The 26,633-nt window shown below is 58.2% G+C and overlaps 2 protein-coding genes across 6 annotated transcripts in view; one reads left to right on the top strand and one right to left on the bottom strand.

The window, feature by feature from the left end:
- Macrod1 (mono-ADP ribosylhydrolase 1) overlaps window positions 1-26,633 on the top strand; it is a 130,241-nt gene that overhangs the window by 43,846 nt on the left and 59,762 nt on the right. The window lies entirely within an intron of this gene.
- Flrt1 (fibronectin leucine rich transmembrane protein 1) overlaps window positions 1-26,633 on the bottom strand; it is a 73,414-nt gene that overhangs the window by 14,406 nt on the left and 32,375 nt on the right. The window contains exon 2 of one of the 2 annotated variants that reach the window (XM_005002942.4): window positions 5,011-5,940. The exons of the other annotated variant lie outside the window; for it this stretch is intronic. The gene's annotated coding sequence lies outside the window, so the exon portion shown is untranslated. The remainder of the gene's footprint in view (window positions 1-5,010; window positions 5,941-26,633) is intronic. 2 annotated transcript variants of the gene reach the window in all.

The following is a 26,633-nucleotide window of genomic DNA, read 5'->3' as shown; positions in this document are numbered from 1 at the left end:
TGGCTTCCGGAACAGAGTCCTGGGTTCAGGGCCTGCCTCCGCCCCTTCTGTCTGTGTGACTGTCTCTGAGCTGCAGTGCCCTTGCCTGAACATAGTGTGGTCACTATGGTTGCCTCTACAATTGAGAAGCAGTGAGATTATACTTGCAGACTAACACCTGGAAAGATCAACCTGTGTGTCCTGCATGCAGAGTTTAAAAACTGCTCTAGTTCTCTGGGTGTCCCCACCCACACCCTACCATACCTATTTAGCGTCTGTGTTAACTTCTGCGCCTCCCACCCCATCATCCCTTTTTGTGGTACTGAGGATGGAACCCAGGATCTTCTTACAGAGCTGTGTGCTCAGCCTTTTTTGTTTGATTGTTGTTTTGAGACAAGGTCTCATTATTTAGTTCAGGCTGGACTTGAACTTACTATGTAGCCTAGACTGGTTTCAAACTCACACCATTCTCCTGCCTCAACCTCCTAAGCTCATTATAGGCATGCACCACCATGGCTGCCCAATGCCGAGCCCTTTAAAAATTGTTTAACTTTGAGAAATGATCGCATTAAATTGTTAAGTCACCTACTCTGGGATCACACTTGTGACCTTCCTGGTGCAGCTCCTGGTCATCTGCTGCACAGAAGCTGCTGTGTTCTGGGGCGAGGCCTTTCCCTCTCTGACCTGCCTCGTCCCCTTCTGTCAGTAGATGCAGTGGCTGGGCCTGAGGTCCCACCAGCCCTGAAGCCCTGTCCAGGGCTCCTAGAAGGTCAATCCTCGGTCCATTCCCACAGTGCCTCCAAATTAGGCTTGGGGTCTGGGTGGACCTCTCACCCAGTGACCAGGCAAGCTCCACTGGTGGACCTGGGCCTTCCCACCCTGGCATATGAATAAGTGTCCAGGTCCTCCCCTGACCTTCTCCATGACATTCCTATGTCCCACTCGACATCCCAAGACTCTTCCCTGCTTCTCTCCCCACCCTCTGTAGTGCTTCCCAAGCTGTGCGGTGTAGAACCCCCTTGTGGTCCACCCGGGGGTGGAGGAGATTGCAGGCTCTCCTGGTTCCCTAGGCTTGGGGGACAGTCAGGGACCAGGAGCTCAGTGGCCTTACACATCTGGAATCTTGGAGCCGTTTTATGGAGCCTGTGCCTGCTGCTCGGCCTGTGCTGGGAAGCCAGCAGCAGCCTCCTGGCTGTTGCAAAACCTGGCCCTGCAGGGCCAGAACTTCCTGAGGCCAGCAAGGACACAGCCACTATCCTTGTGACTCCTGGCCTAGGTCCTTTTTCTTCAGCTGCCCCATCACTGGAGTGGGAGGGTGTCTCTCAGACTGCACCTGTGACATGTTTGCAGGAAAGCACAAACATACTCAAGTGGATGCAGAATTTCTGCATCCACATAGTAGAGGCCATTGTCTACCCCCACTCCAGCTCCTGTCAAGGCTATGAGCTGCTGCCCCCCAGCTGGGCAGATCCTTAGGGACTTGGCTGCAGGGTGGCTGGGCATTGACAGGAAGCTGCTGCAGACCCCTGGCTCCTCCAGCTCCCGCCTTGTTCCAGTCTCTGGTGGGGTCTCTGGCAGTGCCGTTCCTTCAGCAGGAATTCTGTGGGCCTTTCCCAAGCCAGGCCACCTGGCTCACCTGCTCCCATGGCAGGGCAGCCTCCATCTCTGTGCTGGGGCCTCAGCAAACCTCTGTTTAAATGAATGCAGGACCCCGCAGTTTCTCACCTGGCCGCTACTTCTGGGGGCTCAGCTACAAGTAGGGCTACGGGAAAGTCCACCTGCACCCTGTGTTCAGGGAGAGCCCCTCCCCTGGAAGTCTCTCACCCACGAAGCCATCAGCCCAGGGCCCCGGCTGTGCACAGTCTGGCTCCTCAGCCTGCTACAGCATGGCCTCGGGTCTCAAGTCTTCTTCTGTAAAATGGGCCATAAAGGACCCACTCGCTGGGCTCTCGTGAAGATCAAGGTTACTTACAGCACCTGGCAGAGCAGCGCTCAGGGTGAGGAGGCTGCTGCCGTTGCAGTGGGCAGTGACCGGTGCTTGAGCTGCGGCAGGGAGCTGCATGAGAGGGCATCGCTAAGCCTTCCTGATAGATGCCCATCCTGCGTGCCGGGGGTGGGGGTGTGAATGCTGTGACTTCCAAGGACACTCGAAGTCTGCCTCCCACGGGCGGCACCCCAAACAACCACACCCCTCATCTTGTCCAGTCACGACACCCAGAACTTGTGATGTGTGGGGGTGGGGCGGAAGTGGGATTCTTTTAAAATCTGAAGTTAATTATTTTTCTAATTTCATGCTGCATGCATTATGCATCAGCTGTTATCGCTGGCGGTAATGGTAATTGCAGACAGGTATGCAAATCCACTAAAAATGCACGGCAAGTTCGCCTAACTAACCGCGTGGGCCGTCGGGGCGGTGCCAGTGCCAGGCGGCAGGATGTCCTGAGCTTCAGAGAATGCGAGTCACTTTTAAAAATAAGGCTTTTAAAGTTGTGTCTTAGGAGGTTAATTATATTGATAACAGTGTTCGATATTAAACCGTGTGGGGCTGGGAAAGCACAGGGGGATGAAGGAGACACGAGTAGTTTTCTTTCTTTCTCGTTTGGCATTATTTAATAAGACATTCTTCCACCTGATATTTCTGCCTCTGTCCACTGGTAGTAAAGCTGCCTAGAATGAGACTTAATTCCTTTTGGGGAAGAAAAAAAAAAAAAAAAAACACCAAAAAACCAAAGCTCTGTGGAATTTCAAGGGGGAGAGAGTGGCTAAAGGGGGACCACGGAGCAGGAAGAGGGAGGCTGATGGCAACAGGGCTGGTGAGAAACCCCAAGATTCGGCTGGGCCATGGTGTCTGCTCCTGGGCTCCTCTATCCCAGCAGATCCTGGGCCCCAGCAAGGAGCCCAGAGAGAGGAGCAGGGTACACAGTGGCTGGTGGTGACTGATGAGGCACTGAGCCTAAATAAAGGGCTGGCACCGTGCCAGGAGGAGAGGGTCTCCCTGGAGCCTCCCTGCCGGGTGGGAGCAGACTCTGTTCCAACTGGGACACTCCTGTCCCATTTATCAGCGCTTTCTTGGTCACTAGCTGATTGTGTGCCTCTTCCCCCCACTAGGATATAAATGCCTGCAGTCAGGCGATGGTGTATCTGTGCCCAGCAGGAAGCCAGGCACAGAAAGGGCTCCATCACCATGGGCTGAATGAATGAACGAACGAGACCCCAGAACCTGAGAGCCAGAGCTGGGCAGTGGGGAGAGGGAGGCTGGGCCCTGGGTCTCTGGTTCTGGGAGGCCATCCTGATGGGATGCCCTGGCCACAACTGTGAAGAGAGACAAAGCGACTGGTGTGACTGATGCCACAGGTGGTCAGAGAGCTGGGCACTCGCTGTCCAGTGCTCTCCACCCCCAGCTGTCCAGGAGAGCCCTACTGCATCCAAACATCTGAGGCTCGCCCGCTATCCTCTGGGTGAACCTCCTCCCTCCTGCCCAACCCTCGTGTACACACACCGTGGAGTCTGCCTTGTGGGACCCTAACCTGGATTTGGAGATGGGTCTGCTTTTTATAGGTGAAGGCCCAGTACGTGGGAGGGTCAGGCCCAGCAGAGACTGACAGCCCCCTCCATGTACCTCCTTTGGCCTTGGCACTGAATTCTCAAACCCTTTCCCAGGGCCTTGGTGGGAGAGTGTCCCATTTAAGCAGGGCCTCATGCTGGCTGCTTTCTGCCACCAGTAAGTCCCCCCTTGAACCCCCTGACCCATTGGGCTCATCCTATCCCCTTCCAGCTGACCACAGCCCTTCAGGGCTAGGCCCCAGTGCCCGGAGGAGAGGTGCGCTTAGAGAGGGAAAAGGAACCACCTGAGGTCACTTGCCCTGGACCCACAGGTGTGTCTCCCCCAAAGCCCATTTTATTCCCTTCTGCTTTTCAGAGCCTCCCAGCAGATTCCCCATTAGGTCTTCTGGCAGCTGCTTCCCTCTGCTGAGCAATTACCCCCGGCCCCTCCTTGGGGCTAGAAGGAGGGGACAAGTGCAGGGATAGCAGGAGGAGGAAGGAGGATGGCGGGGCATGGGCCGAGCCCGGCTCAGTGCCTCTCGGCCTGCTGCCTGCCGGCTGGCGCGCCTTTATAATAAATAACAGCAAATAGCCCATCCGCAGGGCATCTTTCACGCCGGTGGCTAATAACACGGCTATTAATGCCCCCGCAGACAGCGTGCGCGCTGCGCTGGGCTGACGGATGTCCCAGCCCTGGCGCAGTCATAAATCAGCCCCTCTCCTGGGGCAGAACGCAAGGGAAGTGTCATTTTCCATCTTGGTAATGAATCGGGGCTTCCCTGCCCTGCCCAGGGCGCTGCGGCTGCTCACTGCTTGAGGATGCCTGGGATTGGTGTTTATGGAGGTTTGGCCCCCAGCCCCCCATATACACACACACTCAGCTCGGGCAGGAGAGTGCCCACAGCCTGCTGTGCCACCTTGGGGCACTCACTGCCATGTCTAGAATTGAGCTGGAAGGCGGAGCGGATGATCTCAGGAACAGGATGACAGCGCCAGGTCACCCCACCCTGCGTGCACATGGCCATGGCAAGGACAGGCCGGATGGAGAGCACTTGTGGCTCCCTCCATTTCAAGGACAACGGGTGCCAAGGCCAGAAGCCCAGGCCCCAAAGTGCCTGCCCAGACTTTCAGTGAGGCTTTACTCCTGCCTCTTTGGGCAGAACTGGTAGCCCAGCTATCCAGGTAGAAAGGGGTTTAGAGGAGACCCCCCCACCTTCAGTTCAGTCCAGAGGGGCCGCCCCCTTGTACCCCAGTGTCTGCCTATGCCTGGTGGGATCCAGCAGCATGGTGCTGCCAGGCAGCAAATGAGCCCGACCTGGACCAGTGAACATGGTGCCTCGTGAAATCCAGCAGGTGATGCTCCGAACCGGCCCTGTGGAGACCAGCCTGGGCGGGGCCTCCAGAGGGTGGGGACCAGCCAGCTGCCCCACTCCCTAAGGGGCACCTTCAGCGCCACCCTGCATCGCAGTGCCCCTCAGCCTTACTCACCTCCTTGCTGCCACAGCCCTTGAGCTGCAGGGTCCCACTGGAGTGGCTGCACCAGAGGCCGTTGCTGATGTCGCTCCGAGGGACACGTGGGCCCAGGTCACCCTCACATTCCTGCCCCTGCAGCCATGACAGGCCAAGAGCTGTGTGGAGTGCAGACCGCAGGCCTGGATGCACTGGCAGCGTGGGGGACACTGGAGGCTCAGGGAGGGGACCCTGTGCTTTCCTGTCTTCCAGGTTCCCCGTTCAGATGAGGCTGTGGGTCCCGGGCAGCATCCTTGGCTCCCTAGTCCGTCTGGAGCAAGGGGCCTTTGCTATGGGTACACAGGGATACCCTCGGCGGCCCCAGGGGCTTGGGAGTGGGGCCTGAGGGTGTTCTGGCCCCCTGCTCCCGGGGCATGCCCCACACCGCCCCAGGGGGGTGGCCTCTCTCGCTGGCCACTTCCTCCCCTCTTTCAACTTTCACCCTTTGTCCGCAGGCTGCCACCTCCTCTGAAAGGCCGCTGCCTGCCTTTTAAGCCCCCTTTTCTTTACCAACGTTTTTTTGTTTCTTCTCTCTCTCTCTCTCTCTTTTTAAATCCCTTTAAGTCACTTGGCAGAATGGGCTCGGTGCAGAGAGCGTTCTTGCGTGACAGAGCCGAGAGGGAGCCACTCTCCAAAGGCTCGGTATTCCTGCCACTCAGGCTGTGTCTCCGGGGGAAGGAGGGGGTCCATTACCCTGCTGAGGAGTTCAGATGTTCACCGAGGAGCTGTCAGGCCCCACACACCCCGCTTTGGGGAGCTGCTGTAGGGTGCCGGGGCTCAGTCCCGCATGGCTGCTCGAGTTTGCAGAGGTTTTCTTGCTGGGAGGCCGGAGGAGGGGTTATTCCTACTTCACCTCTGGTCTCGTCTGTCCAAAGAGGGGGCCTCTTCTCCCGCTCTCTGCCTCCTCACCTGCCAAAGACAATACAAGTGATCATGCCCAGCAGAACTGAGGCCTGAGGGGACAAGCGCTGTCAGGGCTGCCAGGGCTGGAGATGAAACCTGGGCCCCCACACATCCTAGGCAAGCACTCGACCACTGACTGACACTCCAAGCCCCACAGCCTGCTCTCCTCAGTGCCACTCCCTGGCAGCTTGGGACAGGGTTTGGATTATTGTCTCCCATCTCCGTCTCTTCAGGTCCAGATAACCCGAGCAGCCGCTCTCTTGAGGGGCCCTTCCTTGCTGCTACCTGGTTCCCTTTTCTCTCTGTAAATGCAAGAGCTGGGGAGAGAACGACAAAGTTTTGAAGCTGCCACCAGCCCAGCTTTGGCTCCATTCCCCCCAGCACCTGCTCTTCCTGCTAAATGACATTCAAGGTTCCAACTGGGCCTCCATGGCTGGGGCCTTCAGAACAAGTAGTGATTTTTCCAATCATGGGAAGTAGGATCATCCAGGCCCCAGAAGCTGGGTCTCCGTGTCCCTCACGTTCCTCTGCAGCCACCCTGCCTAAGAGGCAGGGTAGGTCCTCCCCACCCCCTGGCCCTCCCGCTTTGCAGAGACCTGGGGGTGAGGCAGGCTGTTCCCAGGAATCGGAAACAAAACTGAGCCCTCCCCACATAGCTCTCATTAGAGGTGCCTTGCGGAAGGCCAGGGCCCTGGTGTCCGCATCCCCCTGCAGGAGCCCCTCTTTGGAAAAGGGCTTTCATTACACATCTGAGAGTATAGGCTCTGGTTTGAAATCGGATCCAGATGGGCTCAGCTGCATCTGGGTACTTTTCTTTGTAGGGCCGAAGGTGGCTGATTTGAGAAATGCTGGTTGTCTGGGGCTGTTAAAATGAAAACAAGGACATCCAGGGTGCATGATTAATAAGCCCAGCACCGGGTGGGGGTGGCCGCCAAGGGCTCCCCGCTGGCAGTACCTGTGTGGAGGACGGGTGTGTGGCTGGGGGTGCAGGGTGAGAGGATAAGGTGGGGTTCTTAGTGTCCCCAGGAGGAAGGCGGCCTGAGGGGGCAGCAGGCCAGTGTGACATCAGTCCTGAATGACCAGCGTCTGGTCAGTGTTGGGGCTCTATGTGCTGGGGTGGTAGGCTTGGCCCCTAGGCAGGCCAGGGAGAGGGCTGGGCAGGAGGGAAGCTGAGGACAATCTCTGCATGAGGGGGAACCAGCGAGTTGCAGGCATATTGCTATTACTACCCGCGTGATTCCATCCAATTATAAATTGTAATTTCTCTATGAAAGCGGGAGATGGAAAGAGTCCAGTGAGGTCATTTGCCTCTCTGGCCAGGGCGAGGAATTGTTTTATCCTGCCAGCGGCAGGGCGGGGGCAGCTGGGCCCCCACATAGAGGGGCTGGTAGGCGTGTCTTGGAGCCCCAGAGCTGCAGCTATCTCCCCATGACACATGCAAACCGCCCAAGTGCTCTTTTGGAATCAGGCATCCAGGAAGAAGGCGGGTCCACCCCGGTGGCCCACCCACAGCACGCAGGACAGAGACCACATGGTTCAGCCTGGCCTCTGCTTCCCAATCAGGCTTCTCCCAAGCCTTTCCCTGTACCATTTCCTTCTAAAGGAATGGTCTCAAATGTCACCCCTCCTTCCCTGTACCGGCCACACAGTCCCACACACTGTGATGGCGATGACACAACATGATGAAAGGAATTGTCCCCTGCCTTGAAGGGCATATCTGAGGCTGTACTCTCCCACACTTGGCTCGGCACTGTGCACATAGTAGGTACTTAATAAATGCACCCAGTGAGTCACTCCACTTCCTTGTTTGGGAAACCAAAGGTCTGAACCAGGCACCATCGAGCTTTGTACGTCCTTCGTCCTTCCCTAGGTCTCCGGGTCTCTTGAAGACAGTGCTGTGCCAACACCGGCATCAGGGGTGGTGCTGGCTTTGTCCGTGAGCCTGCTGGCTGTGGTTGGGGTGAGCACTCTGGGCAGCACTGTGGCTCCTCATGAGAGGGGCTGCGTAATGATGACCATTAGTAGCCACCCGCATTCACTGAACCAATAATTAATGTGGAAGGGACCCGCTTGGCATGCGACCACCAGAGCTTAGCTCACCGCTCAATGGTGGGGTCCACAGCACAGAGAGTTAGTGCCCAGCCAAAGACACAGGGACTCTGGGGTCCCTGGGCATCAGCCACAACAGCCTGCTACAGAGCACCTGATCTGAGCACCCCTGCCTGAGCCTGCCCGCTCAGCCGGCTCTGCTGAGCCCCTTGCCCAGCTTGGCCCTGTCCCCCAGACTCCAGGTCTGGTCTCTTCCCCAAAAAATCATTTTTTGAGTCTATATGGTAAAAGCTTTCCTTTGTTAGTTCTTTGAGCGCTCACCTAATTTTACTCCCCTCCCCACTTAATAACATCACAACTCTAGTAAAAGAAATCTTCAAAGAAAAAAAGAACCACGTGCCCCCCCCACCCTCCTGTGCTATCTGCTGTCTACCCAGGAACCCCACACCTCATCCCTTTCCTGGATTTCTCTGAGCCTGGGACACCCCACTGTGCAGGCTGAGAAGGTGGGGCAGGACTTGTGCAAGCTCATATATACCTGTGGGACAGCAGGGGCCTCAGATTCCAGGCCAGCTCCCTTCTCCCTGCGCCACACCAGGACCCGAGCAATGGACAGGCGTCACTGAGTGGGCACCGCAGCAAGAGCCCTGCATTTCTCTTGCCCTCTCCTGCCTCCCTCTCCCCACGCACCCCATTTCTGCCTCCACCCCTCTCTCCACATCTTCCTCTGTCAGTCTCTCCGTCCTCCTCGCCCTCCATCTACTCCACCCATCTCTCCAGCCAGCCGGCCAGCTTCCCACCCAGCAAACATATACTGAGTCCCATCATGCTTTAGGACCAGACAAGACTTGGGATCCAAAGAGGACCCCTCACCAAGAGCTGGAGGCGGGTGTGGGGGGAAGAAGGGAGGGGAAGTGGGTGTCAAAAGAATGAAGATGTGTTCCGTTCATGAACCAACTCCCCACGATGAAGGCAGTCACTATGTACCACAAATATGTACTAATAATTTTTTTTAATTTACAAAGAGAACCCCTTGTCCTCTAGGAAGTCACAGTCTCATGGGGGTCAGCCCCTGGGGAGTGGGCCTCAGCATAGGGAACAATGGAGTGAAGCACCCACTTTGTCCAGCCTGGGAGTGGGGCGTGCTGGGGTTCTAGGGTCCTTTCACCCCGTGACAGACCCACATAATCTCAGTGTGAATTTAGAGTGGAGCAGGTGCGACCCGTTCCCCTTTGACCAGGCATCGGTCCTTCCAGAGCCACGGCCCAACTTTGGCCCTGTCCCCACCCCCACCCCACCCCCGAGGTGAACTGGCCTTCAGCTTGGCAGGTCTCAGCTGCTTAGCGGACGGCGCCTGCTGGTATTAATTCCTATATTAGCGATTAGCCCTCCGGTCTCATTCCAGCCTATGGCTCTCACGGATGGGCTTTCTGTGTGCGTCATTCATCAGATGCCTGGTGTGTGCTGCTGGGCACCCAGGTGGGCTTTATGGCTGGTGACTTCACTGAGTGGCATTTGAAACGAACAACATGCCCCCTGCCTGGGCAGCACTGCCCTGTAGCAAAGAGGGCAGAGTTTGAATCATTACACGCAGGTCACAGCCATGCGAGTTGGGGGCTGGGGTTGGCTTTGATTTTGGACTTTCCCCGGCTGAGGTCAGCAGCAGAATCTGACCTTTATGCATGAAAGACTCTTTGTGATCAACCCCCAGGTTTGTTCCACAGCTGCCGACTATATCACAGAGCCTATTATTTCTCTCCTGTCACCTAGAATGGTCACTTCTCTCTGGTGCCATTGCAGACCTGGAGGCTATCAGGGTCACCTTTCCTCTCCCCCACAGGCAGCAGGGGTGCCAGCTGGGAGCCCCAGGGCAGAGTAGGGTGTTTTCCTACTTGGAGGCTCCTTGAACAAGGTCAGCAGGGTCAGGAATAGGGAGGGAGGCTACTGTGCCAAGTCTCAGGATGCAGGACTTGTGCAGTGGGCAGGCTGGCGTCCAGCTCCAAGTTAGCAGGGCCAGTGGTGGCAGCTGTGGGGGTTGGGAGGACAGGAGTTTGGCCTCAGGGAGCCCCAAATTCAGTGCTGAGGGTCCTGGCCTTTGTGCCAAAGGCAGCAGAGGCCAGCAAGGGGTGCAGGCAGGAAGGAGTATGGGCAGATTTGCAGACAAATCTGGCTGCCGTGTGGGAACCCCAGGGTCCCTGTGTGCAAGGAGGGGCAGTGAGAGCTGGGACAGTGTCTTCAGGAGCAGGGAATGGGCTGGGCGTGGTGAGCACGGAGCGGGCTGACCTGGAGGGTCCACTCCTTGAGGATGGGGCTGGTGGGAAGCAGAGTGCTCCTGGGAGCACAGCCGGGAGCACCGCGCAGGGCCAGCTACTGCACAGCTCCCACGCCCAGCCCTGAACACCAGCTGGGGTTGAAGGTGGCCTGAGCAGTGTGGGCTTGAGGCTCCTCTGGGTCCCCCAGGAGTCCAGCTTCTCCCACTGCCATGCCCTCCTCTTGCTCGATGCCGGCCCCCAAGGTCTGGTACCACAGCATGTCACCCACATGGCAGCAGCACAGTGTGGTGCGAAGGGGTGGAGGTGAGAGCCTGCTTCTTAGTAGGTGCGAAACCTCCCCACCTCCACTCTGCTAATTAGACTGGTTCCCAACCCAATGGGGAAACCAGACTTCCAGGGGCCCAGGTGCGGGAGTCAGTTGGAATCAGTCGAGGGTACAGAACCTCGGAGAAAAAGTGGGGCACTTTTCCAGTAACACTGATCTTTCTCTCTCTCTCTCTCTCTCTCTCTCTCTCTTTTGTCTTTTTCTTTTTTTATCGGTACCGGGGATCGAACTCACGACCACACACTTGCAAGGCAGGTGCTTATGCCGCTAAGCTAAATCCCCAGCCCCCTGATCTTTCTCTTTATGTGTGGGCAGTTGTAGCCAGAAGGGCTGGGATTTGCTCCTGCCCTGGGGCTGGGCCAGGCCACACTGGGTGTCACTCAGCCACCTGCTGACCACCTGCTCCCACCAGGCTCCAGGGGCTGGAGGGGTGCAGGTCCCAAGCCTGGAGGTGCTGCCCCATCAGTGTGGCCCAGTGGCAGGGGTCACATCTGCCCTGAGTGCCCTTGTGCCTTTGAAACCTCCGAACAAGGGTGGCAGAAGGAGCTGGGGCTGCGAGTGTGGGTGCAAAGGGTGGGGGCGGAATCCAGGGCGCCTCCTGCTCAGCTCAGCCAGGCTTACAGAAGGGTCAGGCAGCTGCCCTCAGCCTCTGCATGGGGACCTTCAAGGGGGCCTCACAGACTTCTGCTGGCTGCTCTTTGCCCTCCAGGAAGGCACAGGGTACGTGTGGGAGGGGACAGGGGCAGCAGGACCTGGCCTGCTGGGCAGCTCTGCGCCGCAGCCTGCCGGCCCTACCCAGCAGAACTCGGTGCCTCTTGGCTCCGGCGCCCAGAAGAGGCTGCAACATTCCAGGGAGCCCAGGGTGATGGGTCTGGCGGCACCCAAAGGACCTGGGTGCTGCTGGAAGGAGTGTTGCTCCAGCAGTGTTCACCTGTGGCCTCTCTCCCTGTCTGGTTTTTCTTCCTTCCTTCTCTTCAGTGGGCCTTTGCACTGAACTGCATCCCCAGCACTTCCTTCTTACTATTATTATTATCATTTTTTTGTCTTGAGAGAGGGTCCTGCTAACTCAGTAAATTACCTAAACTGGCCTTGAGTTTGCCATCCTTCTGCCTCCGCCTCCCAGGTAGCTGGGATTACAGGCTTGAGCCAGCACACCTGGCCCAGCCTCAGTTCTCACGTCTCCCCTGCCCTGTGTGCCAGCCCCTAACAGCGCCAGGAACAGGTGTCCACCCGCCGGCTCCCGGGCACTATGCATTCCCCTGCACCAGCAGAAGCCCAAGCCCTTGTCAGGGGATTGTCACCTCTGTGTTGGAAATCTCCCGCACCCCTCCCTCCTTCCCGTAAACACACGCTCGCTCCTGTTCTGGGTTCTGGCTGAGGAAGCTGAGCAGTGAGCAGTAGGCTGGGCGCTTGGGCTTGGGAGGCCAGACAGTTAATATTTACAGCAATCGGCTCAGGAAGCTATTAGCTTCTTTTTCTTGCTGTTAATTGAAAGAGGAGAAAATGGTTGTAACACTTCAAAAGGACTTAAAGTCAGCCTGAGAGACCCGTTGAATCAGGAGGCAGGGGAAAGGAGAGGGAACCTATTTTAAATAAATAAAGAGAGCCAGCCCAAACCTCCTATCAGGGCGGAATGTCTGCCTCCGGTCTTTGCAGACGGCTGCTGTTCCTCAGGGTCTCCCTGTAGCCTCTCCTTATGTACTGTTTCCCTTTTCATTTGGGAGCCTGACTTAAGTGGAGGAGGAAGAAGAAAGAGGGTTTGTCGCACACTTTTGTTAATAATGAGTTTCTTTGAAGTTACTGCTAACGAGGCCCTTGGTGCCTCCACTCTTGGAGCACCAGGGCCCAGGAGCCCTTGGGACCATGGCCAACTCCTTGCAGGGTGCAGGCCCAGGATGGAAACATTGTGTGAAAGCCATTGCTGGGTCTGTGATGTGCACATGACCTCAGAGAAATACCCAGGCTCTGGTCCCCTGTGGGCCCAGGGACAGCCAGGAATAGTCATGGTGGACAGAGGCCTTTCTTAGGGCACACAGAGACTATTTGCATATCCCCTGCCGTCTCCACTCTGTGCCCCAGAGTCCTACCAGCCTTTCTGGGGTGGCCAGGACTCAGGTCAGTGCTCCCCACACCCAGCGCCCTCTGTAGGTTCGCAGAGGTCATTAGCAATCAAAGGCTCTGAGAAGTCCCGCTGCACAGATTCTAACATGTGGGTTCGCTCCAGCAGTTGCCGGCTGAATTAGCTTTGCTGTGACACCTGTTAGTGTCCCAGGGTTTGCATGTTCTTCCAGGTGTGCACTGGGAGATATGCACGCGCCTCTTTGGCTGGCCTTTGGTAAGGCCTGGACTGGTGACAGACCGTGTTGAGGCCTGGCCCTGTCCTCTGCCTCCCCAGCTCGAGCCCAGCACGAAGTAGGCACGCACAGGTGAGGGCTGAGGGACAGAGGGGGCAGCGGGGTAAGCAAGCTGGGTTGCAGCCACAGGAAGCTGCGTCCCTGCCAGATCTGGCCTCTGCCTAGCTGCCCCGTCTGCTCTCCTGGTCCTAGAGCCAGTGCAGGGCCACACGGCCACACCCCCTTCCCCTCCCTGATGAAGTCTAGGTGGGTCTGAAGGAGCCTGTCCTCAGGGCCTCCTATGCCTCCCTGGTGGGATCCCAGCCTTCTGCCTCCCCCAGGGCCCCTCCAGGCTGGGCACCTCCTTCCTTCCCTTTCCTTCCTTTCTAGGCCTGTGGCTCCAGCCTGGCATTCTGATCACATTCCCAGCCCTGCCTGGAATACTAATTCTCCTTAGATGAAATCAACTGTGTTTAATTTTTTTAAGAGCTGAGGAAAAGGGAGAAACAAGAACCAGGAGGCACTAGCAGGGAAAGCGGGGTTCTCCTGAACCCCTTTCCATAGCCATCAGTGGGCGGCCTGGCTCGAGCATGTGCCAGGACCACAGCTACCTAAGATGCCCCATGGCCGGCACTGCCCAAGGATGGTGGCCAGCCAGGATGCTATGGCCTTGGCTTGGGAAGGTTGTTTTGGGGCCCCAGGAGGCACCCTGTTAGAGTGGGCAGTCCTGCTCAGCTCTTGTTAGGAAAGAGGACCTCAGGCCTCTCTCAGGAGCTGGAGTTACACAGGACAGCTGCCCCACTGCCCCTGGTGCAGCCTGAGTGTGCCTGGAGAGGGCTTGAGTCGTCCCATGGCCCTTGGTGTTACTCAGTGCTCCAGGGAGAAGCCCAGAAGGAAGAGGCCATATGGGGAAGTCAGCTCCAAAGCCACATTTGCACCCAGTGACCTCAGACAAGCCCTTAACCACGCTGGACCCCAGCGTCAAGGCCTCGCTGGCAGGTCGTGGCCCCACTGGCAGAAGCACTACTGTAGGAAGAACAGGTGTGCCTCACCTGACTCTCAACAGCTGTGTTACCGGGGCAGGTGTCTTAATGTCTCTGGATGGCAGGGTCCTCATTGGTGTGATGAGGACACTGAGGAAGCAGTGTCACAGGCCAGGAGAGGGTCACGAGGTACCGTGAGCTGCAGGCAGCCACAAGTCACAGTCACAACCCTAAGGATGATGCCGGGAGCCTCTTCTTCCTGCCGGAAGCCAGCATCTCCATAGCTTTAGGCCTGGTCCTGAGCCCGGGCAGGCTGTGACCACCGCCCCTGCAAGCTTCTCCCCCAGGCTTCCTCCCTCGCACCAAGTGCCACCTGCCTCCGCTTCCCTGCTTAACATCCTAACGTCTCCAGAGGGAAGAACGGAATGGTAATGGCAGGAAACCTGCCAGGACACGGAACATGATGAAATCAGCTGCTCCTCTGGAGACGGCACACCGTCAGGTGCTCTGCAGGCCGGGGCCCAGGACCCCTCTGCCCTTGCCCGGCCCTCACCTGTTCCATTGGAGCACTCGAGGTCCTTGGCCCTTGGCCCCTAAGTGCCACTCTGCCCGAGGCTCTGGCTTGCAGCACCTGGCCTGGTCCTGCCTCTGCCCTCCCACACTGCTGCGCCCTCGAGGTCTCCTGAACCCAGGCACCACCTGTCTCAGCTCTGCCTCTTTGGAGCCCCACAGGAGACAAACCCCAAACTGCTCGCTGAGAACGCACCGCCACCCCTGACTCCACCTTCGCTTTGCGATGCCCATGCCACAGAGGAGGGTCGCTGAGGACAAGGCCTGGTCTGCCCAGCGCTGTGGCTGCAGGCTGCCTGGCCAGGCCCTGCCCAGGCCTCTCTGTCCCCCTCCCACAGCCTCCCCACCCAGCCTGTCCCTGCTGTCCCAGCCACCTGTGAGCCACCAGCAGGTGCGCCCAGCTGGCCTGGAAGGTGGATGAGAGGCAGAGGTGGCTATCTGGCCACCTCCCTGCAGAGCCTCGTCATAAATTATCATCGACCGGACGCTGACTGGGCTGGAGACGAGTTGGGGAAATAAAGCACCAGGCTCAATAATTGGGCCCTGCTGCCTGAATTTACTTATTTGCGGCTTCCCTGCCCTCTACAAAACGCCACGATAAATAACTACTGACTGTTAGGCTCCCGGACGGGAAAACACCACGCGATCCATTTCCCGAGGACAGGAGGGCGCACGCTGGGCCGCCTGGGTCACCCCTGGGCTGCTGGCCTGGGTCTGATCCCCCAGCCTCTCCTCACTCTGCACTTGCAGCTCAGAGGGTGAAACCAGGGGGCTAGGAAAGCAGCGGGGTGTGGAGAGTGCGTCCCTGCCATTCGCCGCCTAGCCATGGTCCTGAAACCCTGCGCGCAGGGTGGCAGAGCCGAGGTCCCGCATGCTGTCTTTCCCTTGTGTTGGCTGCCTGGGTGGAAGGTGCTGTCATCGGTGCTGCAGGAACTGTTCAGGGGCCCTGGATGCACCCTCTTACTCAGAGGGGCAGATGGCGGCACAGAGAGGTCAGGTGCCCTGCTCAAGGTCACACAGGGTGGACCTGGTCCCTACTCAGCCAGGACCACCACTTTACTCGTGGTCATTGTCCTCCCTAACCCCCTCACTTTGTGCCCAGCCTAGGCAGGGTTCTCTGTTGCCTGGGCCCGTTGCTGCCCTCTGCCCCTGGGGTGGGCCTGGCTGGACCCCGGAGTCGCTGCTCTGTGTCTCCCACAGTTTCTGATTGGGTTCTGAAGTCCACGGTGGGGGAGGGGCTACGGGAAGTCTCAGGGCCACACCTGCCTTGAATCCAGCCCACTCCACAAGGCTATGGCCGCCCATCTAGGATACAGATGGGAAACTGAGGCCTGCAGATGTGCAGGGCTTTGTCCCAGGTCTCGGGTGAGCCACATTTCCCAGTTGGGCACAACTCCCAGGCAAAATAGTACAGCAGCTGCCCTCCCGTGATGTCCCAGCTGGTGATCAGTGGTCAGGGTCAAGGTTCAGCCCACAGTGCCTCTGCGGCTGTGAGATGCAACCTGCACACCGCCTACCTGCTCCTGGGGCTCTGGGCCTGAGGTGCCATTTGCCATGGGGGTCCCCAGCTAGGGTCAGGGTGAGAGAGGAGGGTGGGGTGGAGCAGAGTCCCCACTGTATTCCTCTATTGCTGTGGCTTCCACGACTCTCCCTGGGTCTGATAAGCACCACTAGCCCGACCTCTAAGTCCTGGCAACAGCTCGCAGCCCTGTGCTCATTTCCCCAACCTCATTCATGGCTCCCACACCCCGTCATGCCCGCCATTCTGCCTGGCGTCCTTGACAAGGATACCAGAACACCTGCTTTGTGTCAGCATTGAGTTGTTTCATGACCATGGCCCAAAGAAGCACTATTGTCCCGTTTCACAAATAAGGCACCTGAGATCAGAGAGGTTCAACAGTTTACCCAGTGTCACAGAGCCTGGCTGTGAGTCTGTGGACAAACTAAAACCCAGACAGGAAGAGCAGTCGCCTGCCCCCAGTCAGGGAGACAAACCATAGGGCACTGTGTGCAGCCAGTAGGCGAGAACCCTGCCGGGTGGCGGGAGGGGGCTGCGCGGGCTAGAGGCCGCCCCAGCCTCCCTTTCCCAAGGGAGAAGGCAGGGTACCCAGGACAGTGGTGCCTGAGCTCTCTGCCCAGAAGCCCCAGCTGCCACCGGGACAGGCTGGTCCCCTCCGTCTCCTGGCTACGGCTCCCCTGGGAGGCCACGGAGCTGACTGCCTCACCTGGAGGACTCAGGCTGCTCCGGATCCCCAGGTGGCTCAGCTTTATTTTTGCCAAACACGTTCTGAGTAACGGAGTCCCCCGGTGCTCGAGTGGTAACAGGGGACCCACGGTGACCCAGGGGACTATGGGGAGAGGCAGACAGTGAGCGATTCTCACTAATGGGCCACCTGTCCCTGCTTCCACCTGGGCCTCTCACTAGGGATGGCCGACCCTCAGGCGAAGTGCAGAGAGAGACCTATTTTCTTGAGGCGCCCTGCTCTGGGCATGGAGGTGGTGTGGGAGCCCCTGGGGAGCAGGAAGGTGGTCCCTGGGCTGTGCGCAGTGTGCCTCTGCCGGACCCACAAACCTGCCTCACTGAACTACGCTGTCCTTCATTTTAATGCTTCCTTGGTCCATGGCTGGGTACGGGTGAAATATGGGCCCTACATCTTTTATGGTGGGGATGTTAATTGTGCGCTGCTGGCAAGGACAGATACACATTTGAGGGCATAGATCATGGTGGCCACATGCGTGGCTGGGGTGTTAAGAGGGGCCCAGGGGCAGGGCTGTGAGAGTGAGGGCCTGGAGCAGGCCTAGGGCAGCTGGACACCCAGGTTAGGAGCTGCTGGGAGATGGGGTGGGGAAGAAAAGCCATCTCCCTGCCGAAAAAGGCTTCTCCAGTCTCCCTCTCTGGGCAGTGAGCACAGGGCCTCCGCGGCCCAGAAAGGGACCAAAAAGGGCCTGTGGGCCCCCTCTGGCTACCATCCCCAGTACAGGAGAAAGAGTACCCCAATGGTGACAGTAGCAAAGACTCAGTGCGGGGAGGGGAAGGCTGCCTTGTGGCATTGTTGGAAGGGAAGCCCAGAGTGGCGCAGGACAGTGGGGGAGAGTCTGGACTCGCCCTGCAGCTACCCTGAGGCTTCCCCGAGGGTGGCAGGACCAGCTGCATCTGTGGGACAGGAGGGGCAGCTGGCCACGGCTCCTGAGGACACGGGGTTGCTGAGCAGAGCCCTTTGTGTGGCCCCAGAACTTTCTCAGCATCATCTCCCTCTGGGACCCTGCAGCCCTGGGGAATGCCGTTCTTCCTGTACCTCACAGCACAGGATGCTGAAGCCCAGAAAAACTGGAAATAGATCTAAGCTGGCATTGTGCGAGGGAGGCAGAGCTGGGATGTGAACCCAGGCCCACCCACAGCCCCGAGGACCCAGCTGACAACACCCAGCCTTCGTTCGCCCTTGGCAACCAGCCCGGGCCTTTCACCACCACTGCCTACTCCCCTCCAGGGCCTGCAGCCTGCGGCAGTCTGTGGGCCACGGTCCCTGCTCCCCAAGCAGGCTGGCCGGGCTGCCCGGCAGAGGTACCAGGCTGCCCGGGCCGGCCCATGCTGCTGCGAGTTGTGGGCCAGCAGGGACGGACTTGGAGGAAGATTTATGAGCTGGGTTAAAATTTAATTTGGGCGGAAGATCCCAGCCAGCCAAGCTGGCTGCCCCAGACAAATGGCCTCATCCCTGCTGGCTCTCCTGCCCCTGGGCCAGCCTCCCCCTTCCTCCCCGGAAGGCCGCCCGACGCCCCAGAGAAATCAGAGCGCCAATTGGATTTGGGGCAGGCGCAGCAGGCGCTGAGGCTTGTTTGCACTTTAGTCTGAAATTGAACAAGACAGGATCGGCTTTGGGCGGGAAAGGCTCCGCTGGGGCTTCCGGGCTCTGCTCACCCGAGGGACCCCACACATCTCCTCCAGGCCCTTCCCACTGCCCTTGGTCCCATCTTCTTCCCCAGAGGCCTGAACCTGTCAGACATGCTGGGGGAACCCGAGCATGTGGCAGAGCCTCTCTTAAGCCTCAGCATCCTCATCTGTGAAATGGCCCAGTTCTTATTAGATGACACAGTATGTGGAACTGAGCCCCTGAGTAAACAGAAGCCCTCACTGTCAGGGCAGCCTGAGCCAGGACACACTGTGACCTACATGTCCCAGCTCCCTCAAGCCCTAAAGTCCTGTGTCCTGCCAGGTTCAGGGCTCTCTCTCTGATTGCAGCCTGGGGCTACTGGGATGAGGGTCAGTGCTCGGGTACCTGAAGCATAGGGTGTGAGGGGCAACACATGCCCACCCTGCTCCCTCCTGGCTGTCCCCTCTGAGCATGCTGTTCTCATCCCTGGTGTGCTGGGTGCCACCTCCATGCCAAGCCAGCACTGTGTACCCATTTTACAGACAAGGAAAGTGGGGCTCAGAGAGGAAGGAGACTTACCCAGGCCTCTAAGGATGGCCAAGTCCAGCCCCACTGACTGCTGACCAATCTGGGCCACCTGCACAGCTCTGCCCATAGAGGAGGATCAAGGAGGGGCAGGGACAGCTCCTACAGGGGAAGGGCATTCGGGCAGAGTATGTGCAAGGAGCTCATCAAGGCTGGGCCCCCTCCCCACCTCAAGTGTGCACATGCAGACACACATGCACACACGCACATCCCTACTGCTGCTGGCAAAGATCCAGGGCCAGAAATAGCCGTGTCACCTTCGGAGGTTTCATCCCTGTGGCTGCCTGCCCCAGGCCTGGGGCTGGAGGGGCTGGGAGGGAAGAGGCAGCATCTGGGGCTGGGCACACGTCAGCACCCACCTCCATCCCCGCACACTCGCCCCCGTGTGGACGGGGCTAGGCTGTCGCCTCATCTCCCCTCCTGTCTCCTGAGGGACCAGCAGCGAGGGTGGAGCCTGCTGCCTCTCCAGCTGTGCAGATGAGGCTCCACCCACAGAGTCGAGAGGCCAAGGGGGGAGACCAGCACCCCTTCACTCTTCGGGGACTACCGTATAGCCACCCCAAGGAATTTGGGGCCCTGCTTCAGAGCCCTGGCACCTAGAACCTGGACGCCCTCTGCGCCCACCATGTGCACGCTCTGTTCCCTTTGTCTTCCTACTTGGGGACCCAGTTCTGTTCCTGGCAAGCACAGAGCTAGTCTTCTGCGTGCTCGTGGGGTGCAGGGACTACTGTGTCATCGGTTTGCATCGTGACAGGAGGATCAGGGTCTCCCTCCCTCCCTAGAGAAGTAGCTGTGCTGCGAGGAGCTGGCACAGGGCCACCCCACCCGCACTCCCCAGGCCCCCATGGCAGCATAGGCCTTGTGACCCGCCTTGGCCCTGGGTATCTGGCTGGGATACCGCAACTGCCCACCCCCACCCTGCAGAAGGCCTGGAGTGAGTCCCATCCACGCCGCCTCCCACTGCGGGCGGACACTGATCCCAGCACTGACCCAGTGTCAGCATCTCACTGCAGCCTCTCATTATTTACTTATGTACTTATTTATTTATTCCCAGCTCGTCCTCCGGAGGATTTGCAGCAGCTTACAGAAATACAACATAATACGAGAGGATCAGGAGAGGGAGGTGGGAGGAACCCAGGCATGCAAAGCAGGCAAGCTGGAGTTCAAGTCCCGTTGCTTAGTGGGTGCAAGGGGGAAGTCTCCACAATGCTTTGAGCCTCAGTTTCCTCACCTGTAAAATGGGAATGAGTGGTTGGTGGAATGAAATGCGAAACTGCAGGAAGGGCTGGGCAGGCAGTGAGTGCAAATAGCACATGGTGACCACGTGACTGGGAGGGATGTGTGGAGGGATTAGTGAGGGCCAGAGGGGAGGAGGGCGGCTGGGGCGAGGCCGCGTAGCCCTGTGTCTGGTCCCTTCTGAACTGAGGGGAAGTCAGAGCTAAGGGTGTGGGGCAGGGAGTCTGGTCCCAAACTGGTCCCGAGGCCCAGGAATCCCCCAGAGTCCTCTAGGAGGGGAGCCTCATGGATGACACCCCAACACCCCACCGTGAGACCCAAGAGCTTGTAGGGTGGAGCAGGGTAGAAAGGTCTGGGGAACCTTCTTACACTCGCTGGTACCAGCTCTCACATAGGGGCCCCTAGCCTCACCCCAAGTCTGTCCCACCTCCAGCCCTTGACTCCCACTCCCACGGCCCCGCCCAGCTCCCAGCCTTGTTTAACAGCGCCTCGCAACCTTTCTCCAAGTGTTCCCCGGCTGCCCTGCCAGTTGCTTAGGGCTCCCCTTCTGGCTTCCTCCCAGCCAGTCTCCTGGCCCCCCATCTTGTCTCATGTGGCCTCCCCATACCACTCTGCCCTCGGCACGCTCCTGGCCCAGCAGAGGAGACAACAGGATTCCCTCCCACCCACAGGGCTCAGCCACCTGGGCACACAGGGGCTCAACGCTTCAAGGGGCCAGGGCTGGACAGTGCCTGCGGGCCTCACTGTAGTCTGGCCTCCCTGATGAGGAATGGGCAGGGGCTCCCAGCCTGCAGCTGGGGGGACCTGGGAGAGGAACACAGCCCCACCTGTCTTTGCCCATGACCTATGCCTGGCTCACACATCGGTCCTGTCACAGGAGCCTGGTGCTGCTCCACACATGGGCTGGTTTGTTGACAGAGCTGTCAGGACTACGTCCATACAGGAGGTGGCAGGTGGAAAGTGTACTCGAGAACCCAAGAGTCCAGTGGGGTATGGAAGGCTGCCCAGCCCTGGCTCTGTCACTGAGTGCCTGTACATAGCCGGCCTCAGTCTTCCTGTCTGTACATTGGGAGGATGGAGCCCGTGCTGGCTTCTCCCTGGCTGCAGAAGCTCTTGGAGGTAGTTCAGCTGGGGACCTTGAGGTTGGGGTGCTGTGAAGCTGGTCTTCCAGGAAGAAATGCTCCCCCACACCCTCATCTGCTCCATTCAAGTTGGGAAGCACTTATGGGACACCAACTGATGTCTACACAATAGAAGGGTCTTCACTTGCCTGGCTTCCCTCCTTGGCCTGTGCCCAGTCACCAGCTCCGAGGATGCCATGGAGTGTGTGGCTCTGGAGGTTACATCAGTGCCCACAGCGCCCCTCCCCATGCCAGGCAGAAGGGCAGGGCTGGGCCACCTCTGGCACTCTGCCAGCCCCACCACGTGGGCCCCAGGATTGGTGTGTGATGGCCCCAGCTCGACCCAGCATCTGGACACTTACGACACACTAATGCATGCTAATTGATTTTTAAATAATTAAAAAAGGTCCCCCTTAGCAGGGAATATGGCAGAGGACAATGTCACTTACTTCCGAGACTGCAGAACCTTCCGGAGAGTTGGAAGTCCCCTTAAAACCTGCCCACCCCCCGCATCCTCAGTGCCTGGGGTGACCAGTGATGCTGCCCCTGGAACCTGCATCCTCCTCTGCAATCCCCACCGAACCCTGGGGATCACTCCACCCACTCCCAGCACCCACCCGCAGACCTCTCACGTTCTTTCCTGCTTCCTATCTTCCCTCTGCAAAATCCCAGGGAGCCAGTTTTGGGAGTCGGGGTGCCAGGCAGAGCAGCTCTGTAGGAAAGGAAAGCATCATGGAAGAGGGCCCATTTCTGCACTCTGCGGCTCACACATGAATGGGGGAGGGGTCTCCCGACAACCCTCACTGCCTGCTGCGGATGTCGGTGCTTGCTTTCATGCCCACTTTACAGATGTCAAAGCAGAGGCTTCCTTTTGCAGTGATGCAAAAAGTTCTAGAATCATGATGTACTACCCAGCAAACTTATAAAAAGCAAAACAAAACACAAACCCACTGAGAGCTGAACTGGGAAGCGGTGAGGTGTATGGGTGTGAGAGACAGTTACTCCTCGGTATCCGTAAGTTCTGTATCCAAGGCATCAACCAACTCTGAATCAGAAATACTTGGGGGAGGAATTGCATCTGTACTGAACAAACACAGCCTGACTTTCTTGTGGTTCCTTAAACAATAGCACGGGAGCAACTATTTGCATAGCATTTACATTATATTAGGTATTATAAGTAATCTAGAGATGGTCTAAGTATACAGGAAGTGCGCATAGGTTATATGCAAATACCAAGGGCGCGCAGGTGCACATGCTGGTGCTGGAAGAGTTCCTAGAATCAGTCCCCCGAGAGTCGGCTGTAGATTTCAAATTGTAGAAGTAAATTTGAACCAAGCTATAAAGAAAAAATAGAATTGCAGGCTCAGAGAGGGGAAAGAATTTGCTCAAGGTTTCAGTTGAACAAATAACACAGCCAGGACTTGAACTCAGGTCAGTTTAAATCTTCCTATGACCCAACCTGATTGAAGATAAACGTTGCCCTTGTGACTCCTCACCCCAGAACTTTCACTGGCTCCCAGCTGCTCCTTCCGTAAGCCTAGTGGGCCTCGGGCCTGGCTGTCCCTGCAGATGAAGTGCCCTCTTCACCTTCCACACCTGTGCTCCACACTCCTCAGTGTGCCCAGCCCCACCCTTTCCTCCAGGGGCCTCGGCTCCCACAGGCTGTGAGTTAGGCCTGCACAGCCCACTCCCCTCCCTCACACTGGCTTCTTCAAGTTCCAGAGCTGCCATGGCCCTCCCTACTCTGTACTTGCTGTCCCCTCTGCCAGGACAGCTTCCACAGCTTGCACCCCACATCACCTCACACAGCCCCCCATCTTCCCTGGCTCCTCTTCCCTGCCTAGTCCCCACCTCCACACGGCCAGGCACCTCTAAGTTGTGGTGCAGGCAGGCAAATATTGGAAGGATGAAGGACAGCATCCTGCCAGCAGGAGCGTGGCCACTCTGAGAGAGGCCATGAGGGACCTGCCAGGGCGCAGGCCACGCTCAGGCCGCTGCCCAACCAGACAGTGCCCCTCCTGGGCATCCCTGCGTGGCTGCAGGGGGAGGCTGGGGCAGAATAACCAGATTAGCCTAAGCGGCTCCTCTTGTTTCCTGGCATAATTGGATTGAGGCCCTGCGTCGGTGCAGCTGCATTTAATATTGTAATTCCACAGCGCCTCACCCCGAGAGCTGAGAGCTGCCGGACAGCTGGGCTGGGAGTGCAGTCCACAGGCTGGGAAAGAGGTGGCAAGGAGGAGGGACCACTGTCCCCAGTGCCAGCTGGACAGTCACACTCACGGTGTGTGAAAGGAACAGGCCACTCACAGAGCCTTTGCACCCCTCCGCTCCCCAAGGTCCAGACTGGGATGTAGAGACAGCTCTGGGAGCCTAATGGCAGACAGGGCTGGGGGGAAGGAGGCCAGGCTGGGTGCGGCCCATCCGGGCGATTGCCTTGAGTCGCCATCTCCAGAGGGTGGAGAGATCACACACACAGCTGTCCCGAGGCCTGCGCTCCTGAAGAGCAGCCAGAGGCCCAGCCAGGAGCCCTGTCCAGCTGTGGGCTGGGCTCCTCCCTTGCTCTGCGGGCAGGGCAACCTCATGGTGACGGGTAGGGCACAGAAGTTTGTGTTTGAGTCTTGGTACCTACAGGAAGCGAGGTGTGCCTGCATGTGTGCCAGCATGCATCACGAGTGTGTCTGTGCGTGTCCACTCTGTGCTAATCGCACGTCTGCGTGTGTCTGAGTCACTCAGGGCAGGCTGCATGCATGTGTGTCAGTGCCAGCACAGAGGGAGCCCCACACCTGTACGCGCTCCTCCCATGCAGAGCTGGAAGCCCAGATTTGTCTCTCATCTCCACAAATACCCTGCAGCACCTGGATCCTGAGGCCGGGCTGATGGGTCTTTAGAAACAAAGAAGCTGGGGGAAATGTTTAAAAAAAGCTCACATCTGAGCACGAGCCCAGCTGGGAAGGGACAGAGGGCAGGGCAGCGTGTGACAGGGTCTTCCCATTCTTAGATGTCCCTACTGGAGGCCCAGCCCTCAAAGGATGCTGGGCTCTCCTGCCCCGCCCAGACAGGGACATTTCCAGCTGCCCAGCGGGGGCACCTGGTGGCAGATGAGTCATAGTCTGGCCCTCATAGTTGGTGTCTGCCCAGCTGTCATCCAGGAGGCTCAGACCTCAGACACAGGCAGCCCATAAGAGGGGTCAGGTGCCGCTGGGGCTGGAGGCGTCACCTGAGGCAGAGGGCCCTGGGCCGGGTCAGTGGACCCCACCCTCCACTATCCCTCTCCTTCCCAATTCACAGGGCTCCAGGGCCTGGCAACAGCTCCCATCCATCACTGGGCCCTATTTTTAGGAGGTGATAACCCAGCTGTGAAAATTCACTCCATCCCTATCCTCCACGTGAGGAAGTCTTAGCCCCAGCAGAGTAACAGCCAGGAGCATGAGGGGTGGGGGAGGCCACAGTGGGCTGGGGACGGGCCCGAGCCGGGAGATGGGTGTTCAGATCCGGGGCCCCTCACCTCTGCCAGCAACAAGCCTCTGTCTGCTCTGGGCCTCAGTTTCCCCGAAGGTAAAATGAGCAGTCATCTCCCTCCTGGGGTCCTCTTCCCCCCCTTCTTGGAGGGCTACCAGATGAAAGGCAGGAATCCACTGAAGTGTGTCTTTCAGACAAACCACAAATAATTTTTAGTGTAAATATGTCCCAAATATTGCATGAGATGTACAACAAAAATGGTTGTTTATCTGAAATTCAAATTTGATTGGGCATCTGGTATTTTTATTTGCTAAATCTGGCAACTTTGCTTCTTTGGAGCAAGTCTCTCTCCACCTCCACCCGGTCCCACTGCTTCCTTGCAGGGGTCAACAGGTTTGCCGCACCCTGGCTGCGCTGACCGCCCTCTACTTCGGTGCCCTAAGCCACCTGTGGTCCTCTGCATCAGACCCGCAGCTCCCTAAGCCCTCACCTCCTGGGCTGTGTGGCCTTTGCAGTTTTCACCTCCCTCTCTGTGCCTAGACTTCCTCCTCTGGCAGATGGGGAGAATAACAATGTCCACCAAACAAGGTTGCGGGGCTCACAGGAGCTGATGACGGCTGAAAGCTCGAGCAGGGACTGAAAGGCAGTCTCGGGCTGCCCCGTGCCAGCACAGGTCTCAGCGTGGGTGAGAGCACTCATTCACTCAGGTCCGCTGGCCCGGCCAAGTCTGGGAACTGGAGATCATGAGGGAGTGGTGGGCTGCACTGGGGCCCCCAGTCCCCCAGAGCTGTCACAGCCGTCAGAGCTGCTACGCCCCAAGTCAGTGGTGCAGCCTGCTGGGAGGTGAGGTCACGTGGGCACAGGGACCCCGGCGGTCCACTGTTTCCCTGCTGCATGACCAGGGCAGGGTTGGACTGTGTTTCAGGGAGCTGTGGCTGGCTGCAGGGAGGGGGGCTGGAGGCCGTGGAAAGGGGAACAAAGAGGACAGGGGCGTGGACCCCTGGGCTGCTCCCCTCCAGCAGATTGGAGTCCCCATCCATCTTCAGAGCCGTGTAGGTTGTCACTCACATCAGCATGAATGGGACAAGTCCTAGCCTGTCTCATGGACCACATGGCCCAGGTCCCCCGGGGTGGGTGCAGCTCTCATGTGTGACCAGGCTTCTCCAGGCTCCTGGCCTCAGATCTGAGCCAACACCCTGCACATCAGCCTCACACCTCATTTTCCCTGCGGGGAACAAGAGGCCAAGCCTGCCCCAGGGCCAAGCCCCCCCACTGTGTCCCCACAACCCCCTCTGTCCTGCAGGGGCTGGGCTGGGGTCTTGGGTCCCTGGACCTAACCCTTGCAGCCCAGGGGCAGTGGTGCAGTGCTCAGGAACCCACTGATTTGATGGGAATTGGCACCCTTGACCCTGGTGGCATCTCTGTGCCTGCTCAGAAGGCTCCAGGATGGCACAGCCTTCACCGTTCAGTAACCGGGCCACCAGCCAGGGTGGGCAGTTTAAGGGTGTTTTGCTTATGGGGAAAAAGGGGTCTGATGACTGGACCATGCTGGGTGTGGGGAGGAAGAGGCCCTAGCCAAGAGTGCAGGTCAGAGATGGGAGGTGGCCTGCAGAGAGGGAAGCTGAAGGCACAGGGGTGACATGGGGCCTGTGTCCCTGTCACCCTTTCCTGCTGACCAGAAACTCGACCTCTCTGAGGCCTTTGCTTCATCTATAACATATCAAGCTAGGCATGGTGGCATACACCTGTAATCCCAGCTCTCGGGAGGCTGAGGCAGGAGGATCATTGCAAGTTCAAGACCAGCGTGGACTACACAATGAGTTTAAGGCCAACCTGAACTGCATAGTCTCAAAAAGACAAAAATATCTATAATGTGACAGGTCCTCTTTGCCTGCA

This window comes from Cavia porcellus, unplaced genomic scaffold, assembly GCF_034190915.1.
Source record: "Cavia porcellus strain 051 isolate PalLab524CR breed Dunkin Hartley unplaced genomic scaffold, mCavPor4.1 scaffold_17, whole genome shotgun sequence".
Classification (NCBI taxonomy): Eukaryota; Metazoa; Chordata; class Mammalia; order Rodentia; family Caviidae; genus Cavia; species Cavia porcellus.
This window is presented reverse-complemented; position numbering and strand designations above follow the sequence as displayed.